Source organism: Bubalus kerabau, chromosome 20, assembly GCF_029407905.1.
Source record: "Bubalus kerabau isolate K-KA32 ecotype Philippines breed swamp buffalo chromosome 20, PCC_UOA_SB_1v2, whole genome shotgun sequence".
In the NCBI taxonomy this organism is placed as follows: Eukaryota; Metazoa; Chordata; class Mammalia; order Artiodactyla; family Bovidae; genus Bubalus; species Bubalus kerabau.
In genome coordinates this window covers 14494469-14517754 of record NC_073643.1, presented here as the reverse complement: position 1 = coordinate 14517754, position 23286 = coordinate 14494469, and the positions used below count along the sequence as shown (strand labels likewise).

Below are 23286 nucleotides of genomic sequence, written 5' to 3'. Positions count from 1 at the left end.
CTTGACCTGGCCCAAGTACCAAGCCACTTCCTGTTTCTATGGAGAACATGATGAGTGAGCCATTGATGAGTGCAGCCATCTGTCTCTCAAGCTCTGTTTAAAATGCCCCCAATCATCAGTGTTCTCTATAAGCCACCAGGGCAGAAACCGTTGGTGGGCTGAAAGTCAGGGATAAAAGTCTTCCTGAAGGACTCCCTAGAGGGTGGGCTTCGGATCAGCAGATTGGCATCACTTTACACTCGTTAGAAATGCAAATTCTTAGGCCCCTCTGAGACTACTGAATCAGAAACACCGAGCAGAGCCCAGCAACATTTGCTTCAGCAAGCTCTGCAGGTTCCTGGAATGCAGGCTGACGTTTGAGAACTGCTGGTCTAAGCAAGCGCTGGAAGCAACACAGACTCAGCTCGATAGTCTTCTCCTGCCTGGGACTGAGAAATAGCCGCGGGACTCTGGGGTGCTCGCCTAGGGCCACGGGGCAGCCTGTGAGCTTCTCGCGGGTCTATCAGGAGGCGGCCCATTGAGGAACAGGACACGCAGCTTCCTCGTGAAAGTCTAGTCCTTCAGCCAGCTGCTCAAGCCTTTCCAAATGGCATCTTCTTCTTCTCTAAGCTTATTTGCCAGACTGCTCTGCTCTGCTCCAGCTCCTCTTATCCCTCGTGTGGACACTCCCCGTTTGTTCATGTCTCCACTGAGCTCTTAGTTTTCTGACGGTCCTTCCAAAGTGTAAAGGTCCAGGTCAGCTTTCCCAAAATGTGCTCCTATTGATGCCAGTCGGTGATGCTGAAAGTAAGCTCTGTGGTCAATGAATGTGGGAAATTGTGGCTTACATGGCTCACCTGGTGCGGAATCTACCATAATGTTTAATAAACTAATATCCATTGTAAATTCCCAAGAAAGTAGACTTCAGAGACAGAATTTTCAAGACTGATTTAAACACAAACCCTTTACACCATATTTTGAAGGACGTTTTCTGTGGGTCACACTTTCAGAGAAGTATGTGTTGTCCTATACTTCCTCACAGAGTCATTTAGGTTTATTTACGAATCCAGGCTCTCCAGCTAGGCAGATTATACAGCTGTCTCACTGTGCTAACACCAAGCTCTGGGTATCTTAAGTATCTTTGATGCTGCTGCTACTACTGTTTTCCATTTGAATAACATTTCTGAAGCAGCCATTTAGTCTTTACAGTATCTCTGTAAGTATCACTGTGCTGAAGTCATCTCTAAGATCCAGGTGCTTTAAGAGCCAGGTTGGGGCAGTAGATTCCTCAGATGTTCAAAAGTGATATTTGCAGAATGAGCTGGACCAGAATCCTGGTGTCCTGATCACTGGTTCTGGGGGAGGAACAGGTCTTGGGGTTTTTTCCCATATGCCCAAGTGTCTCACTGTTGACAGAGGGAAGAACATGAGGGTCTAGGCAACAGCAGGAGTCTGTGTGGTTGTTCCTGCTCCCCATTGTCCAGCATTAGAAATACTTAGATTTCATAACACTTTGTACACCTCAAACTTACAGTGTTATATGTAAATTACATCTCAATAAAGCTGGAGGTGGAGGAAAGAAAAAAGTTTTCTTTCAGTAAGCACAACGCAGGAATTCTGGCTTATCTGGATGCCTAGAAGGTACCTTTCTTATAAAAGATGAGCTGGTTGCAGAAATGAAAAGGTAGAGAGAGGGGCCAATGAGGAAAGTTAGTCCTTATTCCCAGCTCTCAAAACACCTGTCATCAAATCACAAACCACTGGACAAAGGCAATGCCACATATTAGTATCTGGAAGTGGGAATTCCTGGTCACTTGGGGGTTTGAAGTCCGGTCAGGACACTGCCACTGCCTAGCCATTAGGTCTGCCTACTTTGGTTCCACTGGAGCAAGATAGTTACAACATTCAAAGTATTATCTGAATTCCTCAAGAGAATCTATTTTTAGCACAATGATACACTTCTTTGCTGATTCCCCCCACCCGCATTTGCTCCAGAACACCTAGATCCTGAAGGAAACTTACTTTCATGATTGCTGTTCTTAAAGGAAATAGGGGAAATCTCCAAGGAACCCTCCTTCCTAAAGAAAGGGTACTAGACTCAGAGCTAGAACCAGAGCTGGGAGCAGAAAGTGGTGAATAACCTGAAAGAACAAGGCTTCCCCCAGGGCAGCGCTGAGAGCAGGGCTGTGGTTTGCAATCGTGATAGGAAGTCTCAGCCACAGCACGGGGGAGAGCTGAACGGACATCTCTGCATCACACCCAGCCGGCAGTGACCCTCCGATTCCCGTGCATGCCGCGTTCTTGTGTTTCAGTAACTGCAAAATTGAATCTCCCTGTGCCCTCCACTCTTCCTTTTCAGGATTTTTATGTCTGTTCTCCTAAGCTTATTTTTTAGATGGATTTTATATTGTGACATCACATTCTACCATGATTTTACAGATTGTCTTGGGAAAGACATACACTTTTACAATGTCAAATCTTCCCATGTATGAACAGGATGTGTTGGGAGGATTGTCTTCTGGCATAAAGGTCTCTCCTTGCTGATCAATGCCGCCACTGCGCAGTGACAAAGATGGCTTTGGTGAGAGAGATTTGGTTCAACGTGTTGTTGAAACCAAAGGGCATTCCATTTAAAAGCCACTCATTGTGGTCGTCCTTTTGGCCAAGCCCTGTATCATGTCCTGTTATGGAAGACTCAGTCATGAGTGAAAGCCCATTAGGATGGCTACTTACTATCATATCAAAAAAACAGAAAATAGTATGTGTTGGCAAAGATGCAGGGAAATTGGAACCCTTGGGCACTGCTGTTGGGAATGTAAAATATTGCAGTGCTTTGAAAAACACTGCAACGGCTCCTAAAAAATTAAAAACAGAGTTAACATATTTTCCAGCAATTCCACTTATTGAAAGCAAAGACTCAAAGAGATATTTGTACACCTAGGTTAACAGCAACATTTTGCACAATAGTCAAAAGGCAGAAGCAAACCCTACTGTCTGCTGACAGATGAATGGATAAACAAAGTGTGGTGTGTGTATATATACACAGCGGTATATTATTCGGCCTTAACAAGAAAGGAAGTTCTGACATGTGCCACAGCGTGGATGACCCCTGAGGACATTACGTTGAGTGGAATAAGCCAGTCACAAAAGGACAAATACTGTATGGTTCCACTTATGTGAAGAACCTAGAGCAGGGAGATTCATAGAGAGAGAAAGTAGAGTGGTGAGAGTCAAGGACTGTTGGGGAGCGGAAAAAGGGAGTTAGTGCCTAATAGGTACAGAGTTTCAGATTTGCCAGATGGAATGCGCTTTGAAGATGGATGGTGGCCATGACGGTTGTATAACAGTACGAACGTACTTGATGCCACTTAAAAATAGTTAAGATGGAAATTTTACGTTTATGTATTTTACTGCAATTAAAAATAAAAATAATTTCAGAAAAATTTTTTAAAAAGATGAGTGAGGAAAACTGTGCATGTTCAGGGAACTCCGTGGGGGAAGAACAGTGGCAGGGGGCACAGGACAGAGGCACCCTGGCCTGCCAGTGGTGGGTGGAGAGCAGCTCTGTGGCATAGACCTGCCTCAGCAGCAGACTTAATCCCCCAGCGCATGGAGGCTGGGTGGCTTAGGGAAGGACTCTAAGCTGGCAGAATAATGGTCCGAAGAGATGAGGGAAGGGATAGTGAGGGAGTTGGGGGTGGACATGTACACACTGCTATATTTAAAATAGATAACCAACCAGGACCTACTGTATAGCACAGGGGACTCTGCTCAATGTTATGTGGGCAGCCTGGATGGGAGGAGAATTTGGAGTTGCTCCGCTGTGTGCCTGAAACTATCACAACATTGTTAATTAGCTATACTCCAATATAAAATAAAAAGTTTTTTTTAAAAAAACAAGAGACTTCCTAAAAGCATATTCCAAAGCCCACCACCACATTTATCTTGTCATTGGGTATGTTCATGAACTTCCTGAAACCTAAACATCACTCCTGATTTATGGATTTCCTTGCTTTCTCCTTCTCCCTCTCACATTTCTCTTAGGTGCTCTGCTTTTTGCCCTTGCTCCTGACAGATGCTGCAGCCCACACCCAGGTCCAGCCATCCTCCGTGGAACTCAGGTGAACAATTTTCCTGCTCTGAAGCTTTTAGTTCCCGTTGCAGAAGGTCACATTATTAATTACAACAGGCCCAAGCACATTTGGGGAGGTAACTCTGTTACCTTGCAGAAACTGCAGAGTTGACACTTCATTAATTGAAAGTGTAGATGCTGGCATTAAGCATCCAAAGAAATCCATTAAATTGTATCTAAATGTAATCTAAATGCTGAGAAGAAAGGGGGTCCAAAATGCTTCTAGTAGAATTCCTGCAAAAATTGTGACTCATTAAAACCAAACTCCATTATCTCAGCCCCAACAGTGGTTCATAAATATAAAAGAGCCTATCTTCTTAGTCACATGGTTTTTGTTTTAGGAAATACAGTTATTTATTATAAAAAGATAGCATTTATGTTAACATATAAGGGGTTGGTTTATTTTCAGTGAATTAATACATATTTGTAATGTCTTGCTATTCATTTCTAATATGGTAAATATTAGAAATATTTACCATATTTCTAATAGTCAAAATAGCCCATATCAACAGTCTCTTTTGGGGGTTCCTTAATAACTCATAAGAGTATAAAGGGGTTCTGAGTAAAGAAGTGAAGTGAAAGTCGCTCAATCGTGTCTGATTCTTTGCAACCCCACAGACTATAGCCTGCTAGGCTCCTCTGTCCATGGAATTCTCCAGGCAGGAATTCTGGAATGGGTAGCCATTCCATTCTCCAGGGGATCTTCCCAACCCAGGGATCAAAACCAGGTCTCCCACATTGCAGGTGGATTCTTTACTCTCTGAGCCACCAGGGAAGCCCAAGAATACTGGAATAATAGCCTATCACTCTTCCAAGGGAACTTCCCAACCCAGGAATCGAGCCAGGGTCTCTCACATTGCAGGTGGATTCTTTACTGGCTGAGCTACCAGGGGAGCCCATAAGAGGGTCCTGAGACCAAGCATTAAAGGAGTCACTCAGCGTAGGAGTCCCCCAGGGAAGAGGAAAGATGTTGGTCCCCACATCACAGTATGCAGGTGGTGATTCTCCAGGCTTACAGCACTGACGATAAGCAGGAGGACCAACAAGCCGAGCCAAATGTGAGAACTGCGCCTAACAGTCAGGGCCGTTTGGGAGGCGCTGGGCTTGTCTGCATGGCACTTGGTGCTGGCACCGTGGCCAGGCAGCCCTTGTTATTTCATCCCCTCCTCGTCCCCACAGGTCACCTCTGAGAGTAAGAACTGTGGTCTCCGAGTCCTCTCTGCCCGCATCTTCTGCCCCTGCACAGCGCCCCCTGGAATCTGGCCAGACTCCTCCCCTGGGTAAGTGCCCGTGTGACCGTCCATACCGCTACACATACCGTCCATGGATATTGTTCTCCTGGCAAGACCAGCATGCTCTACATCATGTGTTAGCTGCTTGGCGAAATGTCGTATTGTCACTGTCATGGTTACTATTCAGAGATTATATTCGAGTTCACTTTGCCTTTCTGAAAAGTGAAGATAATATTCCCTGACTTCCGTCCTCCCAGGGTTGCTTCAGGAGACAAACTGGCTAATGTGTCACTCAAATACATGCATAGGGCCCAACCATCAGAGGTGGTCCATTCAGGACGCAGGAGGGAACATGCGGCTTCCCTCTGTGGAGTCAGGCTGGCTGGTTTGATCCTGAAGCGATCGCCAAGCAGTGAACTGATCTGGGTGACGTTATGTAATTTTCCTGTGCGTGTCCATCTGTAAACGGAAGCGGCAGATGCCCCTGAAGTTCAGGGCTGTCGTGAGGATGAACTAAGATGAGGCATAGAGCTCTGCGTGTGGGTGCCTTGACTATAGGAAGCTTTCAGGGGAGGCTCTTTTTGTAACATGAAGGGAGACATCTGGTTTTATTATAAAACTCCACTGGAAGGGGATATTGTCTCTGTTTCTGGAACTCTTTGCTCAATGAAGGGGATCGAGTGTCTGCACAGGATGCAGGGCCCATTCATTCAGGTCGGAATTCTACAAATGATGGGGGATCAGGAAACCGCCTAAGCAGGGGAGAGGTTTCTTAAAAAGATAAGTCGGGTTCCTGTGCATGGAGACTGTTCCACGGAGACCGTGTACTGAGGAGGCAGACAGGAAGGAGCTGCAATGATACAAGAGGTGAGAAGTGGCTGGTTCTAGCAGGCTCTGGGAAGTGGAGGTGATGGGCTTTGGTGACTGGGTGGATGATGCTGGAGTTGAGGAGAGGAAGGGGTGTAGAGTGACTTCATATTTTGAGTCAGAATAAATAATATTTTCCTTCTGCTGACCTGGGCTCTGGAGAAAGTCAGGGAAACAAATGTTCAGTCTTGACCTTGTGGAATTTAAGACTTTTCCAAGCAGCGCCTGCCAGCATCCTTCCTTCTCCACCTGGCCCCACTCAAACCTCCTGCAAACCCCAGGCCTCCAGCTGCCTAAGAAGCTGAGAGCCCTTTGGATAGTGTTCATCCCTCTAGGGGCATGACTTCCTTCCTATGGGAAGCCGGGCCAGCTCACAACATGTGGGCCGCTTCTGCCCCTGTCAGCAGACACCTGGCCCCAAATCCCTTCTGTTTGAGCTAAGGGAGGCCTGGACTCTGCTGCCCATTGAAGACCCCTGCTTAGGAGCCAGAAGCACACAGAAACTCCTCCTCCAGGGAGTCCACATGTCACCAACCTCCTTTTCAGAAAGACCAGCTGATCAGGTCACACAGCTCATGAGGAACAAAGCTGGAATCCCACGTCAGGGCAGTTAGACTCCAAACCATTCCTCCTCCTCTGCTTGGCCTTGGCTCTGGGTTCTTCTCTGAGCCCCTTGGCCCCAAACTGCTAGACCACCTGGGCCGCTGTCTAGATCCGTCTTCCCAGTTCTTTGCAAACCCTGTCACCACACACACCTCCTAGGAGAACCATGTGCGCTCCCGGACATGCAGAAATCCCTGTCCACCCACAGCGTTCAGTCATTCAGCAAATGGTCACTGAGGGCCTCTACATGGTAGCAAACCTCACATTCACACGCACACACACACACACACACACACACTCACACACACACACACACACACACAGGAAGTCTGCTCACTTTCCTTCCCCTATTGATTTGTGCAGCTCAAATTGGCCTGGTTTTACTCCTAGACCCAGGAAGAGGCCCTCATGTACCCATCATCTTTCAAAGCAGAGTGAGCAACCAATACTCATTTGAGCCTACTAAAGATGATTTAAAAGTAGCCCAAGAAGTTTGCCTCAAGGTCAGGGCCATGGATTTTTTTTTATCCACCCTCCCTCCCCCACAGACAGAATCCAGGAAATGCCTTTATGTGAAGAAACAGTTTGCTGAGCACTGGAATAGTGCAAATGAGATTATAGGGAAACTGTTTAATCTTCCCAACAGAATAATTCCCACTCAGCATTCTTAAACTGAGCATCTCATAGGGGAAAAAATTAATGCTTATTATAAATCAGCCTTATCTGTTTCTTGATGCACTTTCTAAAGTCCTAACCACTTCTTTAAAGATATAGGATAACCCAGGCCACTCTGATTCAGCCTGTAAGACAGAGTTGGTTCTGTTTCTGTGTTTGCACAGACCATCCATCTTCAGAAAAGCGTGTTCAGCCCTAACCCTGCCCTCCAGTACTTCCAGACCTGTCATGCTGCTTTGTGGAAACTTTCCATCACCACCAAGCAAGCAAGGCAATTCCACAGGAAGAGCAGATGATGAGGGAGTTGGCCAAGACACAGGGCAAACTCATCAGATAGATGTCTTCTTCTTTATTACTCTTTTTTTCAACACCAGTTGTCTCCTGAATGAGTGAAAGTGAATTATGAGTATTATTAAATCAGTTTCCAACAAAAACTCTTGCCAGTTCTGTGAACCTGGCTTCGCACGATCTGCTCCTGAGAACAGTGCATCTTTTCTCGATGCAGGCAGATGGGTTGGGAGGGATAACAGAGGACGAGATGGTTGGATGGCATCACCAACTCAATGGACATGAGTTTGAGCAAGGTCGGGGAGATGGTGAAGGACAGGGAGGCCTGGTGTGCTGCAGTCCGTGGGGTTGCAAAGAGTCAGATACGACTGAACAACAGTACAGCATCCTCTTGGATCGTGGAGAATTAGTGATTTCCTCCCTAATTAGTGTCAGTTAGATCTGCAGAGCTTGTTAGAGAAGGGACCCGATGTGACGCTGCAGAACCGTGGGAGCAGATTGTCTGGGACCAACCCTCCCATTCTCTCCTCACCAGGGCCCCCAGTAGGACTCTGGGCTTCTGGACTGGAGTTGACCCCTGACTCTCTTCTTACTGAAGTTTATCTAAAGTAGCTTCTGGTGGGTGGCGAGCAGCAGTCAGCTTACCCCTGCAGGGGAGGAGGGTCAGGAGGCCTGAAAATAAGAGAGGAGAACCAACCCAGCTAGAAAGCACACTGAGCCCTGGCGTTGTCCCATCAGCCTTCACGTTTTTCCCCGCTGTCATCTTCCTTTGTTCTGAGTCTCTTTCACTTTCATTCTTTTTTTTTTTCTTTTTATTCTTTTGTGTTGCTCATGTTTCGCTAACTGCCCTCAGATCTTCTTTGTGAACAAGGTGAGGTTTACAGGAATAAATGAGGATGAGTGAGGGACCAACCTCCCTCACAGCATCCTCTAAACCAATGTAAGGATGTTTCCCCATCTGCTTGAAGAAACATCCTTACAGAGCCAGAAGGGGCCTGACCTGAGAATTCTCTGCCACTGGAAGGAGAAGCTGATGACAAACCCCGTCGCTTGCTTCCTTTCATGAGCTCAGCCACTGACTGTTAGAAGGCTCATATCCAGTGGCCCAGCCAGGAGGAATCTGCCCACAGCAGGCCACCCCAGGTCCCTGTGGACACAGAAACTCATAGTGGGGCTGTAGGAAGTACATCCAAGGTCGACTGTCCCTCCATTTCTGATCATACTGGCCCAGTTGGTGGCCATCTGAAAGCTGACTCTGGATGAGGTGCTTCTGTAGAGTGAGCATCTGCAGGATACCCAGGGCTGTCTGGTAGGTCTTTGGGGCCAAAGAGAGCCTGCTTAGCTTCTTCCACCTCTGCCAACAGCAAAATGTAGAGTCGGTACCACAGTCTTTGGGCAGAGAATGCCTTGGGCACCAAGGCAGAAATCCTATAACGGGCAAGGCTCTCGGCCAAGCACATTTAAATAGTGCTGGTAACAGCGTGAGGACCTTCGTTTCCCCAGCACAGCATTCTTTGTAAGCAGGGATCTTGCCAGCTGGGCAGGAAGCCACCATCTCCCTACATTTTGTGGAGGTGGGGTTGTAAGTGCGGATTCATCCAGGACACTAACCAAGGTCATTCCGTTGGTCTAGGACAGAGGTGACTTCTTTCTGTGAGGCTGGCGTCCTATTTACTCTACAAGGACGTCTGCCCTCAGGCACTGTCAGTGCTGGGTGGAAGCTGCAATCAGCCTGTGACGGGACTCTATAAATGTGCTTATTTGGAGAAACTCTGTGATAGGAGGGCTTCCCTGATGGCTCAGACGGGAAAGAATCTGCCCACAGTACAGGAGACCCAGGTTCGATCCCTGGGTTGGGAAAATCCCCTGGAGAAGGGAATGGCTCCTCACGCCAGTATTCTTGCCTGGAGAATCCCATGGACAGAGAGCCTGGACAGCCACAGTCAATGGGGTCACAGAGTCGGACACAACTGAACGACTAACACTTTCACTTTTTCTTTCTTTGATAGAAAGAAAGGAGGATGTCCCAGTGGGGCCTAGTGATTAAGACTCCATGCTCCCACTGCAGGGGCTGCAGGTTCGATTCCTGGCCAGGGGGCTAAGATCCCACATGCCTCATGGCATGGCCCCATAACAAACAACCCTGTGATAAATCCTTAAAGGAAATATTCTGCTGTAGAGTATGCCTACCCACCTACGTTCCCATGAAAGCACCTCTCCACTCCCCACATCCATCCTGCCCTTACTTTGCCACTGTTTATCACTTCTGGGAATCACAGAATTCCCTATGGAGGCTCTGGCAGGTGGGGTGGGCTGCAACCTCAGATGCCTGTTTGGTTCATAGGGAAAGCATCCATGCTTAATAGGTCTATGCAAATCTACATCAAACAAAAAGTAGCATCATTGAAAACAGGAATATAATCAGACCCACATCCCTTCCTCTCTTCCTTTGTCGTAGCAGCTCAGCCAGACATGGCCTCATCACCTCAGTTAGGCTCCTGCAGAAGGTGAGTTTTGCCTTGAGATGATTTAACAGAACACTGAGCCAGGCCCACACAACACCTCTCAGGGGTTCTGATGAGGATTAAAAGCTGCATGAATCCTGCACTGGGTCAGCTAGCTGTTACTTCTATGCCCACCCCATTTGGTGGTGGAGAGAAGTAACCCCACCCACAGTTCCTACTGAAGGGATAGCCTGAGGTTGACCACAGCTGAGCAAAGGTGGCCATCCAACCCCACTGTGGGGAAAGATGCAGGAAGAGCAAATCCATGGACTGGGCTCAGGCTGGTAGGCTTCTCTTTTGAGAGTGTCAGTTACAAAACCCAGACCCTGCGACTAGACCCTGGGGCATGAGGAGTCAGGCCCATGCTGTTGCCATGGTAAGTCTGAGCCAGTCTTTCAAGTATTCGTTGAGAATCTCTTATGTAGAGGAATCAGACAGAAGCAGAAATGGGAGAGTCTTAGGACCGAAGGGTAAGAGACCTTGGGTTCTGACTCAACAGACTCTGTCCCATGAGCCTGGCTGACTTTATTTTCAGCCCTTGGAAGTCTATTCAGTTGCCTGTTAAGGCCTCACAAATAACCCTCCTTTTCTTAAACCTCCACAAGGGGGATTCTTTTTCTTGCTGATCTGTGTGCCTGGAGTAAGACAGCTCTTTATACCCACCATGAAAGTCAGTGATGGTGGGATGTGTGCTCAGGCCAGTGATCCTGCTGCTAAGGGCAGGAGGCTGGAGTGCAGGCACACTGGCCAGATGAGAGGGCTGTTTGTGGGAGGCAGAGTTGCCATAGAACGTGCTCAAGGAGGAAAAGCATAGCTGCTACAATGAAGCAGATCCAAGGTATTTGTCTCTAAAACATGGTTGTTTTTTTTCCGTCATAGTTTCTCATTTGTGAAATCAGGACGTCTCTCACAATTCGCCGTCTGGCAGCTAGAACCGTTACAGTTATTGTGAACAAACTTGGCCAGGGCCGTTCCCAGTGTTGTCACTTCAGCTGAGTTATATGCATTTGTCAGACCCACAAATGCTGAATTTGTTACTGAAAATATCTTCAGAAAGGTTTCACTGTAATTTGGCAAACAAAAAAGTCATTGTGTTTGCAGAAAGGCATGAAAACGGAGCAGTGGAGTATATATTTTATATTAATGAAGCCCGTATTTTTGTTAAAGGAATGATTGCAATCTCATATTTCTTTCAAAGCAATAACCAAGTGCTTTAGAAACTTGCGGGTAGAAGAAATGGAGGTACATTTTGTTACTGAGATAAATGCACAAGGATGGCTTATCAGCCACCAGCACAACGCGACCGCAGGCAGGAGAGATTGCCAAGGGCCTCAGAAGAGATGAAAGGCATTTCAAAGCACCAGGAAGCTGGCATGCCCTGTCCATGCATTGCTAAGGCTGTGGCCCAATGTACTGAGCAGTGGTTTTCTTTCTTTCTTTTTTTTTTTTTTTTTTTGGTGGTACGTAAAATATTGATATGACTTATAGTTGAAGGAATCTTAGATGAGATGAAATACATTAATAATAATAATCAAACTGTGGCTGAACAGGCTTACGCCCAAAAAGGAAGAAAGGCCACTCATGCTTCAGTCCCTGTTTATCCGCAGCAGGTCACAGTAGGGGAGAGCAAAGGATCTCATAGCTCTGCAAAAGTGTGAAGTCAAAGGTTCTGTGGCTATGGATTTAACACATGAAGCCCACCCTCTGCGCCACACCAGACACTCAGAAACTTGCCGTTGGTCACGTTGTCTGCCAGCGACAATGAACGTGTGGAGTGACGACTAGGGGAGTTTCAGTATCCTGTGTTTCTCTTCACTGCAGGGTGCCCACACTCCCAGGTCCGCACCTCGGTTCTCCTCTTCCCTACCTGACTCTCTTGTTCCTTCTTTCTCCATCACTCTCAGGGGCTTCAGAAGTAGTGATGTGAGAGCATGAGTTCCTCCCAGTGTATCAAAAAAGTCCATCAAGAAAAAATATACATGTGTTCCCCAGTATAAAGTACCTCTATTTTCATTCTTTTTATGGCAGAGTAATATTCCATTTAGTGTGTGTGTGTGTGTGTGTGTGTGTGTGTATACAACATCTTCATTATCCATTCATCTGTGGATGGACGTTTTGGTGGCTTCCATGTCTTGACTCTTGTAAATAGTGCCGCAGTGAGTGCTGGGGTGTGTGTGGCTTTTTGAATGATAGTCTTCTCTGGTTATACACTCTGGAGTGGGATTTTAAGATTGTATGACGACTCTGTCTTTAGTTTCTTAAGGAACCTCCATGCTGTTCTCCATAATGGCTGCACCAATTTACATTCCCACCAAGGTGTAGGAGGGCTCCTTTTCAGTTTGCAAAATGACTTAACAACTCTAAAACCTTATTCTATGACAATGCTTTCAATTGATTTGTCATAGAATATTTCAATTTTGATATTATTGTTGCCAAAGAGAAAATTTGTCTTTACGAGTACAACGGTAATTATAAGTCAGCTGTTGTCATTTTGACAACACCAACCTAAAGTCATCCAAAAGGGGCTTAGCAACAGATTAAAAGTTCAGGACTTCAAGACAAGGATCACTCGGTACCCACTTAATGTCAACATAGCTTATAGACTGTACGGCAGAAGCAGGGTTGAAGGTTGAGTGTATCATCCATGTGACTGAGAGTATGCTTAAGATAATTCAAACCAACAGTTTTTGAGAACATAACATTTTCAAGGTTATCTTTGGGGGAAAGAAAAAAAAAATTAACTCTCCAGGATTCTCCCATCCATGGATACCAATGTGTATTATACTCTAATCTCTGCCATCTTCATTGTTGGGGAGAGACAATAGGCCAGGAGAGATGAGAAGCAAGTGACTCAGGGCTATTCGGTCACTTCCCTGGCATGGCTGGAGCTCAAGCCCAGAGCCTGTCCCATTCCACCCAGCTTTGTCTTTATCATTTCAGCTCTTGTGCTCCATGAAGCAAGTCTGGGCTCACTCAGTTCAGAAATACAAAATGATGATGCTAAAGGATACTTGGTATCTCTTAGTTTAGTTTTGTTTTTTTTAATATATATTTTCTGTGTCTCCATTAAAGCCTAGAAACTTTCCCGTTAACATCAATTCATTGAGGACAATTTTGTTTCTAAGCTGCAACCAGAGCTCCCTCTAATGGCTATTTATTTGAAAAACAAATTCTAGGGGAAATGAAATAACTCCTGATCTTTTAGAACTGAGGACCTTTAAAACTATTGTTGTCTAACGCGCCATTACTGACCTTTGCAACTAGGTCATTTTAAAACAAGACTTAACCCGATGTGCTGATTAATTTTGTGTGTCAGCGTGACTGAGCGACAGGATGCCCGGATATTTGGTCGCACGTTATTTGGGATATTTCTGTGAGTGTGTTTTGGATGAGATCTCCGTTGAATCAGTAGCCTGAGTAAAGTAGATTTCCCTCCCTCGAGTGGGTGGACTTCATGCAGTCAGCTGCAGGCCTGGATAGAACAAAAAGGCTGATCGTGTCTGGAGCAAGAGGGAACTCTCCTGCATGACTGTTGAGCTGGGGCGTCGGTTTTTCCTGCCTTTGGTGTGGAACTGAAACATCAGCTCTTCCTGAATCTTGAACCTGGCCGCTCTGGGATTGAAACTGAAAATGTCAGTTCTCTTGGTTGTCAGGCCTTCGGTCTCAGACTAGTTACACCATTGGCAAGCTTGGGTCTCAGCTCACAGTTGCAGATCTCAGCTTCTATAATCAGGAGAGCCAATTTTGTGTGTGTGTGTGTGTGCGAGCGTGCGCGCATATGTATACACACACAGTCTATCAGCTCTGTTTCTCTAGTGAACTCTGACTAATTCACTAAAACACTTGATTTCAAGGCACTTAAATAAAATATATGAGGGACTTCCCCAGTGATCCAGTGGGTAAGACTCTGCCTTTCAATGCAGAGGATGTGGGTTCACTCCCCTCTCAGGAAGCTAAAGTCCCACATTATGTGAGGTACAGCCAAAAATTTTTTAAAAATAAATTAAAGCAGTTGTACTATTAAAAATGTTCAACTCCACTGATGTTGCATTTTACATATGCTTAATGCACATTTGATAGGATCCTCACAGCCATGCTGGGAGACAGAGCAAATATCCTGAGCTCAGAACAGATAGAACTGATGCCCTGACCCCCACAGATAGAGCTGGCCTCTAATATTGTGCCTTTTCCATTATAATCGCAGTATCACTCTGAGTCCTCCTCTGCCACAAAACAGGAAGACAGCCTCTCCAGTTGTTTCACTGATCACATAGGCTATTGATGATTTTCAATCCAATACGTGCTCTTCAATGGCTGTTTTCCGGCTGACTTGGTTCAGTAACCTAGCACACAATGTGAATAATCCCAGGCTCTTACGATAGACAAGAGAATAAGATTACTTACTGTCTCACATAAACAAGTCCATACTGGAATTCCAGGGTTTTGGTTTTTTTTTTTCAAATAGTTTTACTGTGATCCTTTCTTTCCCACAGTTTCCTAAGTGGAAACCTGATTATAAGTCTCCTGTAAAAGTATTGATTTATCTATGGGAAGGAGGTATAAGTGATCCACAGTTACCAATGTTACCATTCCCCTGCATCTAAAAATGAGCAGGAATTGTTCCCAATAAAAACCAGGACTTGCTCTTTAAACTAGGTTTCTATATTGTCTCAGTTTCCCTGGACCTTGATTTCTGCATTTATGTCTTGGAGATTATTTAATAATAACGAACAAAGCTTTCACTCATTTCCCAAGTATTGTATATTATTCCCTTATGTGAATTCCCAGTAATTAATGGGACATCTTATTAATGAAATTCAAGTCTGAAGGCAGAATAGAATATATTAATTAGTGATGAATAATAAACATGTCTCAAAGACCATGCATTTAATCTTCTTTTTATACAGAATATTTATAAATATGGTGATTTTTACTTGCTCTGTCTTCATGGAGAAAACTGTAACTAGAATTCCAGATAAAGAAGGATGGATTGAAATTCCTCCGTCATAGATCTATAATATGCATAATCACAAGTTGGGAATCAGGTCACCTGTATTACAATTACAGGAATATCTATATAGAATAGAACCATGTTCAGTGTATAACCTGAGAGCTGTAAAACCTTGACAAATGTTACCCAAATGTAGGCCTTTCCTCAAGAACAAAAACAAGAGCAAAAACTTGTTGTTTTCCCCTTTTCTTTTCCATCTATGTGTAGAAGAGATAGAAATATTTTATACCCTGTCATTCTCTACTGCATTCATTTATATATATATTATTATTGAAATATAGTTGACTTACAATGGTGTGTTAATTTCTGCTGTTAATAAAGGGGTTCAGTTATACAAATATATGCATTATTTTTTATATATTGTTTTCCCTTATGGTTTATCATAGGATACTGAACATAGTCCTCTGTGCTATACAGTAGGACTTTGTTGTTGATCCTTTCTATATATAAAAGCTTGCAGCTCCTAATCCCAACCTCCCACCCCAGCGCCCCCCCAACCACCTCTCTCTTGGTAACCACAACTGTGTCTATTTCTCCATGAGTGTTTCTGTTTTATAGATAGGTTCATTTGTGTCCTATCTTAGATTCCACATAGAAGTGATATCAGATGGTTTTTGTCATTCTCTTTCTGAGTTACTTCACTTAGTATGATAATCACCAGTTGCATCCATGTTGCTGCAGATGGCATGACCTTCTTTTTCTGGCTGAGCAGCATTCCACTGTATGTATGTAGCACATCTTCATATCCATTCATCTGTCAGTGGACATTTAGGTGGTTTCCGTGTCTTGGCTATCGTGAATCATGCTGCTATGAACATAGGGGTGCATGGACCTTTTTGAATTAGAGTTTTATTTGAACATATGCCCGGGAGTGGGATTGCTGGGTCATGTGATAGTTCTATTTTTAGCTTTCTGAGGACCTTCCATGCTTTTTCCTTAGTGGCTGCACCAAGTTACCTTCCGACCAACAGTGCAGGAAGGTTTTCTTTGTTCCGCATCCTCTCCAGTGTTCGTTATGTGTAGACATTTTTAACAAAGGCTATTCTGACCAGTGTGAGGTGGTACCTCATTGTAGTTTTGATTTGCATTTCTCTAATAATTAGTGACGTGAAGGATCTTCCCATGTGCCTATTGGCCATTTGTATTTCTTCTTTGGAGAAATGTCTATTCTGGATGTCAGTCCAGTTTTCAACTGGGTTGCTTATTTTTTTGTTGTTGAGTTAAATGATCTGTTTGTATATTTTGGAAATTAAGCCCTTTTTGGTTGCATCGTTTGCAAATATCTTTTCATTCTGTAGGTTGTCTTTTCAGTTTTATTTTTCTATGGTTTCCTTTGCTAGGGAAAAGCTTGTAAGTTTGATCAGGTCCCATTTGTTTATTTTTGTTTTTATTTCTATTGCCTAGGGAGACTGACCTAAGAAAGCACTGGTATGATTTACATCAGAGAATATTCTGCCTATGATCTCTTCTAGGAGTTTTATGGTGTCTGTCATGTCTTATGTTTAAGTCTTAAAGCCATTTTGAGTTTATTTTTGTGTATGGTGAGAGGGTGTGTTCTAACTTAATCAATTTACATTCTACTACATTCATTTTTTTAACTTTCTGCCACTTTCCATAGAAGACTTAAAGAAAAAACACAATGAAGTAGAAAATTATTACTATGTAAAACTGACATCAAGAATATGCAAAAGAACAAACTGAAGAACAAAGTCAAATATGAGTGTGTAAACTATTACTTATCAGAAGTAGAGTGGTAGGAACAGTTCATTGTTCACCAAAACCTGTTTTACTTCTTCTTGGGCACATAACTGGATTGTACTCCCCAGCCTCCCTTGCAGTTTGAATTTCAGCCAAGGGAATGTGAACAGAAGTTGTGTGTACTACTCATGGTCCATGAAAGCCTTCCTTTACATTCTTCCATACTCTTTCCTCCTTCCACTTGACCGGAAGGGACATGGCAGAGCCCTGCTCTGATTATGGCAGAGCATCTGTCATCCTAGGTCTTAAATACTTCTGTGAGGGAGAGGTATCCAGCCAATCCACATGCCTTCCCAGGATTGGCCCCTGAGCCAAGGCCCAAATGTTGATTGTCTTTGATGTCATTAATCAGTGTTTGTTATTTCAGCCTAGTGTCACCTAAATAATGCATGCAATTGACACAAAGCACAATAAACCTGTATTTTCTTTTTGGAAAGTCTTTTAACAAATGGGAAATAGACTAGACAGAGATCCATGCAGCAAATAGCAATTCAGGGCATGCCTGGCTTTAAATTAATTAGTCCTCTTTTTTGACATTGGAGTAAGTCTCAGCTGGAGGAAGAGGTTAGTTAATCCTCTGAAGGGGTAAGCCCACAACACTTGGGCAGTGTGTCCACTGAGCCTCAGGAACCTTCGTGGCCAGGAGGTGTCCAGTTGAAGGACATCACCAGTTCAAAACACAGAACCATAACTGGAGACTGAGGAGCCCACGTTGTCTGTGAGCCATTGATTTGAAACCAAGAAGAAGATCCGTGGCCAGTGTCTGGAGTCAGTCAAATAGCAAAATCAAGAGCCCTGGGGAATGGCAGGTCTGTGTGGAAGTCAACAAAGCCAGGATCCAAGCTGCAGAGTCCATATCCCAGCTTCATTCCTGACTAGTTATGGAATCTTGAACAACTTATTCATGTTTCTGGGCTGATTTCTTCTCTTATAAAACTTGGATAATAAAGCCATGTAATTCAGAGCATCATGAGAATTAAATGTATCTAAAGGGCTTAGTTCAGTGTCTGGCACATGATAAGCATTCAGTAAATGATGACTGTTTTTTATTCACATGAATGAGAAGGATAATCAAGCACACCTTGGGAGCATCAGGATCCAGTGCAAGCCAGGAGCCTGGCCAGCAAGAGCTGAGCCCCAGGCTTTGCCCAATGTAGACATTCCCCTCTGATGCTGTGGGATGTGGTTCTCGGTCTTGGCCCACCTGGATCTGAAGTGTGGAGGAGTAGCCAAGTCATCCCACTACCCTGCAACTTCCGTGGTTCACCTCCAGTGGCCACCAGTGGCCAGACAGCATGTAGGAGCTTGCTGGCCACTCACATGGGGGAGAGAGGGCAGCAATAGCAGGAATCACCCAACCTGAGGGAAGACACCCCTAAGGCCTCCCACCCATGCAGGGGGGCACCAGGGATTGTCAGTTATTGAGATTTACCAGGAAAAGAGGGTTTGCCTGGGCATCAGACTCTCAGATCCTCTAAATATCAGCTGTGTGACTTTGGGGTGAATCTCTCAACTTTACTTCCTCCTCATCTAAAATACTGTCTTAAATTGCTATGTGATGAATAAATAAGATAACGTGGTATCTTATGGGATAACCAATAGGATATAGCTGAGTAAATCTTTAACACACGTCAGTGGAAGGAGGGAAATCGTGTTTATATGGTCTGTGCTGATGGGTGAGTGGCTGGGTCGGGCATGTGAACAACTCAATTTATTCCACAAACCACACTTGGAAGCATGGCTGGCTGTGATTAAACGCTTAATAACGTCCGGTGTGTGGCGAGCTGGTCCCCCTGCAGTCAAGGACCGCAAAGACGCTGTGAACGCCTCTAGTGGGCGCCCCATCCTACTCAGGGGCTGCTCCCTGGGTTCCTGTCTCCCACATCCTCGCATTAGCAGTGCTGCTAATGTGCATAGCAGAAGCTGTGGGTGATTCCATTTGCACTCCTTTCATTACTGGGCTCGCGGTATTTCCACCATATATTGAACCCTCTTCTGGGACTTCACCACAGGCTGAGTTCCTGGGTACAGTGAATTTTTTCCAGACTTTGTGACAAAGTCCCGATTCCATAGAAGTGGCTTTATCACCTGCTTTCCCTCTACATGCCTCTTAAACCCCATCCAAGCTGAACCACTCGGAGCTCACTTTCCTGCCTCCGTCTGACCATACACGGTGTTACCTCACCTAGGAGAGTCTGGTTCCTGGGAAGTGTTAGGGATGGGCAGGTGGGTCTCTGGGTCATTTGCTGGTGAGGCAGTTTATCTAACAGAAGAATCTCTACTCCTTTGACATTACAGTCTATTCCTTCATCAACTATTTTCTGGACTTTATAAATATCCTCCTATGTTTTTCCTGCCAGTCTCCTCCCCACTCATCTCTCTTCTCACAGCCTCCAGAACTGACATCGCTTACTAAACTGCTCTTAATGATGGAAAGTGTTTTGAACAATAAGTCCGGGTGTGTCGCTTCAGCACAGCTTCCCTGAGGAACTTGCGGCAGATCATGTACCCCTCAGGGATGCAGCTTTTCACCTGTAAATTAGGCATGTTGGCCTATGTGAAGTCTAAAGTTGTACTTGCTCTACAGAGCTGAATGAAGGGAGTGCTTTTACAAACTTCTCCATCTTATAGCCTCGAATGACCCCTGTGCATGAGGACATTTCTGACTCAAAAATGTCACTGGCTCTTATGAGAAACTGTGGGATCCATTTTGTGTAAAAATAATGTTAGTGAAGAATTAATTGGGGTGAAATGCCCACTGGTTTATAGGAGTACAGAGAAGAGACGGACTGCATGGTGAGAGAGGATCAGCGGGGTGTGTTTGTGTCTCGGGAGTGTGGCATGAAGGCCCGTGGGTAAGAGAATTCAGGCAGAGGAGCGAAGCCAGGAGTAGGCGGCCTCTCAGAATCAGGAAGAAGCCACTGCCCAGGACCTAGAGGGAAAGCTGGGTTGGGCCACACAAAGTTCAGATGGTGATGGCAAAAACCAAGAAGAAGCCGGGCAACATCAGGGGAAAAAAAAAACAAAACACTACAAGATAAAAATCCAGAGCAAGGGAAAAAAGTCAGAGCAAGGGAAATCGGAGTGTAAGGCACAGGTTTGAGAGAATTTGTATCTGGAATGTTATTTTGACTGTGACCTCAGCGGCCTGTGACTATAGACATGGGATAACATATATTAATGCTCCCAAAACAAACTTCAAGTCCCAACAAAATACCTCGAATTTCCTGAGTGATCACAGTGGGGTTGACCTCCCAGGCTTCCTCAGCAATTCCCATTAAATCTGCCTTCTCTTCAAGCTGACGTTCCTATCTGCAAGGGCTCCCATCTCTCTGCTCTCTGAAGGTCTAGAGGTAGAGCCTTCTGGATTTTTTTTACTAGATCCAGACCACAGGGTCTCAGCGGAGCCAGAGCCATATCCCCTAAATCATGTCCAGAGATTTAAAGAGCCAGGACGGGGACAATGCTCACGTGGTAACAGCCTTCCTTTTCACCCTGTCTTCGGGAGTCTCATGTATCCTTCAGAGACGTTAGGAAAAAGGGCAGCTTGCGTAGAGCCACAGGCTTTCTCCATCACTGTGAACCCAGTCTGACTCACAGCCCCTGGTGTGAGTTCTCACAGGGACACCCATGGGAGAGAAGAGGAGACTAAGAAAGGGAAACCTGCCAGTCCCATGTGATTGACACAGCCCTGCGTAATTGACACCGACCATGGACAGTGCTCAGAGGCTCACAAACACCCATCCTTGGACTTACATATTTAAACAAAGCCCAAAGCCCTCGTCACTCCATTTCCACCCATTACTTCCTGATGCCGGCCGCTGAGCAGCCCCTCCATGTGCTGACTTCTTGCTCAAAGCAGCCCCCCTCACACCCCCACAGCACCTCCTCTGGGAAGAGGCTTCAACCTCCTCCTTGCACGGTTGACACCCTGCTCCCCTTTGTTGATGATAAACCTGTTGCTGGGTGGATTCCTTCCGATCTTCTGTAAAGCACAGTATGTGCCTAAGATACCAATTTTGCAAAGAACCAGATGTTCTCAGCAGCACCAATTCATGTCTGAATGACCTTTTTCTCGTTTGTTTTTTCATACATTTAGTTTTTATAGATATCAGTCGACATTGTATTGACGTGTTTTCCACCTGATTTTTGTGCTCTTGGTTGCGGTTAGTGCAGGCATTTCTCTTCATCTATTCATGACCAAGCTTGTCCCTTGTCGTTCTACTTTTTGTCCCTTCACTTACCTTCTATACTCCCTTAAAGTCTCCTTAGAAAGAGACGCTTACATAAAATTTACGTTTTTGTGGCACATTTTCCCTTTATTTTTCTCCTCTTACTTTAAAACTAGCATTGATACACTTTACCAGCATGCTTTCTTTCTATTTGATATTGCTGACTCAGAGTTGTCTATTCTTCAGGGTCCACTTAACATTTTTCTGACATCTCTGAGATTTTCTCCTCTTCTAGTGAGGCACGGCGAGGGTTACTGTAGGGAGAAAAGCTGGTTCTGATGTGCCAGCTGAGGCATACAGTCACAGGGTGGTAAAAATAATGTAGAAATAGGATGTAGAGCCTCTGCCTGTGCGAAGCAAATCATTGTTGGATAAATGATCACGTGTGTGTGTGTGCATGTGTATGTGAGTGTGAGCATGCGTGCACATGTGCTCAGTTGTGTCCGACTCTCTGTGACCCTGTGGACTGTAGCCCACCAGGCTCCTCTGTCCATGGGATTCTCCAGGCAAGAATACAGGAGTGGGTTGCCATACCCTCCTCCAGAAGATCTTCCTGACCCAGGGATCGAACCTGTATCTCCTGTATCTCCTGCATTGGCAGGTAGTTTCTGTACCACTGTGCCACCTGTGAAGCCCAAATGGCCATAAGCAGCATATCTATAACATGCACAGCACATGTTTGTTGACTACTTGATTAAAAATCCAACAGTTTTCAGGGGGTGCCTCTATCCACTATGCAACCACGGTGGGCATTACCTAGGAAAGACTGTAATTTATTGCTGGAAAGATAAGAGAAATTACTCTTTAAAAGTCACCCCTGGGGAGGAGCTAAGATGGCAGAGGAGTAGGACGGGGAGAACACTTTCTCCCCCACAAATTCATCAAAAGAACATTTAAACGCCGAGTAAATTCCACAAAACAACTTCTGAATGCCGACAGAGGACATCAGGCACCCAGAAAAGCAACCCAAGTCTTCAAAAGGAGGTAGGAAAAAAATATAAAAGACAAAAAAAGAGACAAAAGAGGGAGGGATGGAGTTCCGTCCCGGGAAGGGAGTCTTAAAAAGAGAGAAGTTTCCAAACACCAGGAAACCTTCTCACTGCCGAATCTGTGCTGAGCCTTGGAAGCACAGAGGGCAACATAACAGGGAGGAAAAATAAATAAACAATCAAAACCCGCAGATTACAAGCCCTATGGTAACTCCCCCAGCAGAGAAGCAGCGCAGACGCCTGCACACACCACTAGCAAGCGGGGGCTGGGCAGGGAGGCACAGCGCGGGCTGCATCGCTTAGGGTAAGGACCTGGCCTGAATACCCTGAGCGCTATCTGAGTGAAATAATTTGGGCTAGCAAACCAGACTGTGGGATATCTACCACGCGAAAAGCCAGCCCTAACCTAAGACACTGCCAGGCCCGTGCACGGAACAAAGGACTGAACAGAGATAGCCGGCTACAGACCATCCCCCTCCAGTGACAGGCAGCCAGAGCCGGAAGGGGGCATTCGCAGCCCCGGAGAGACATTATCTATAAAACTGTAAGCAGGCTTCTTTGCTAACTAAGACTTCTTGGGGGTCTGGACGGTCAACATCCACCTAAGAAGGTGCGCCGGTTGTACACCTAGATAACTGAGCGGCGGGGAGGCGATAAGTCGCAGCAATTGCGCTCACCAAACACCTCATCACCTGAGCTGCTTGGACCTGGGAAGGGCACAAAACGCAGGCCCAACCGAGTCTGCGCCTCTGAGGACTACCCGAGTGCCTGAACCTGAGTGTCTTGGACCTGGGAGGTGCAAGCAGTCCAGGGCCAGACACAGATGGTTCCCGGCAGAGCAGCCTAGAGCCCGAGCAGTGTGGGCAGGGAGGGTACACGCGCCGTGAGCGGGGGCAGGCCCAGTGTGGCTGAGGCACTGCGAGCACACGCCAGTGTTATTTGTTTGCAGTGTCCCTCCCTCCCCACAGCGCGACTGAACAAGCGAGCCTAAAAAAGAAAAAAAAAGTGTCCTCCAC

At 45.5% G+C, this 23286-nt stretch overlaps 1 long non-coding RNA gene across 1 annotated transcript in view; it reads left to right on the top strand.

Moving 5' to 3' along the window:
• The window catches only part of LOC129634932 (uncharacterized), a 241709-nt gene extending 224587 nt beyond the window's left edge, over positions 1-17122 (top strand). The window contains exons 8-11 of the long non-coding RNA XR_008705999.1: positions 4024-4100; positions 4974-5169; positions 5291-5391; positions 16910-17122. This is a non-coding gene — a long non-coding RNA (uncharacterized LOC129634932). The remainder of the gene's footprint in view (positions 1-4023; positions 4101-4973; positions 5170-5290; positions 5392-16909) is intronic.
• The last annotated feature ends 6164 nt before the right edge of the window (positions 17123-23286 follow it).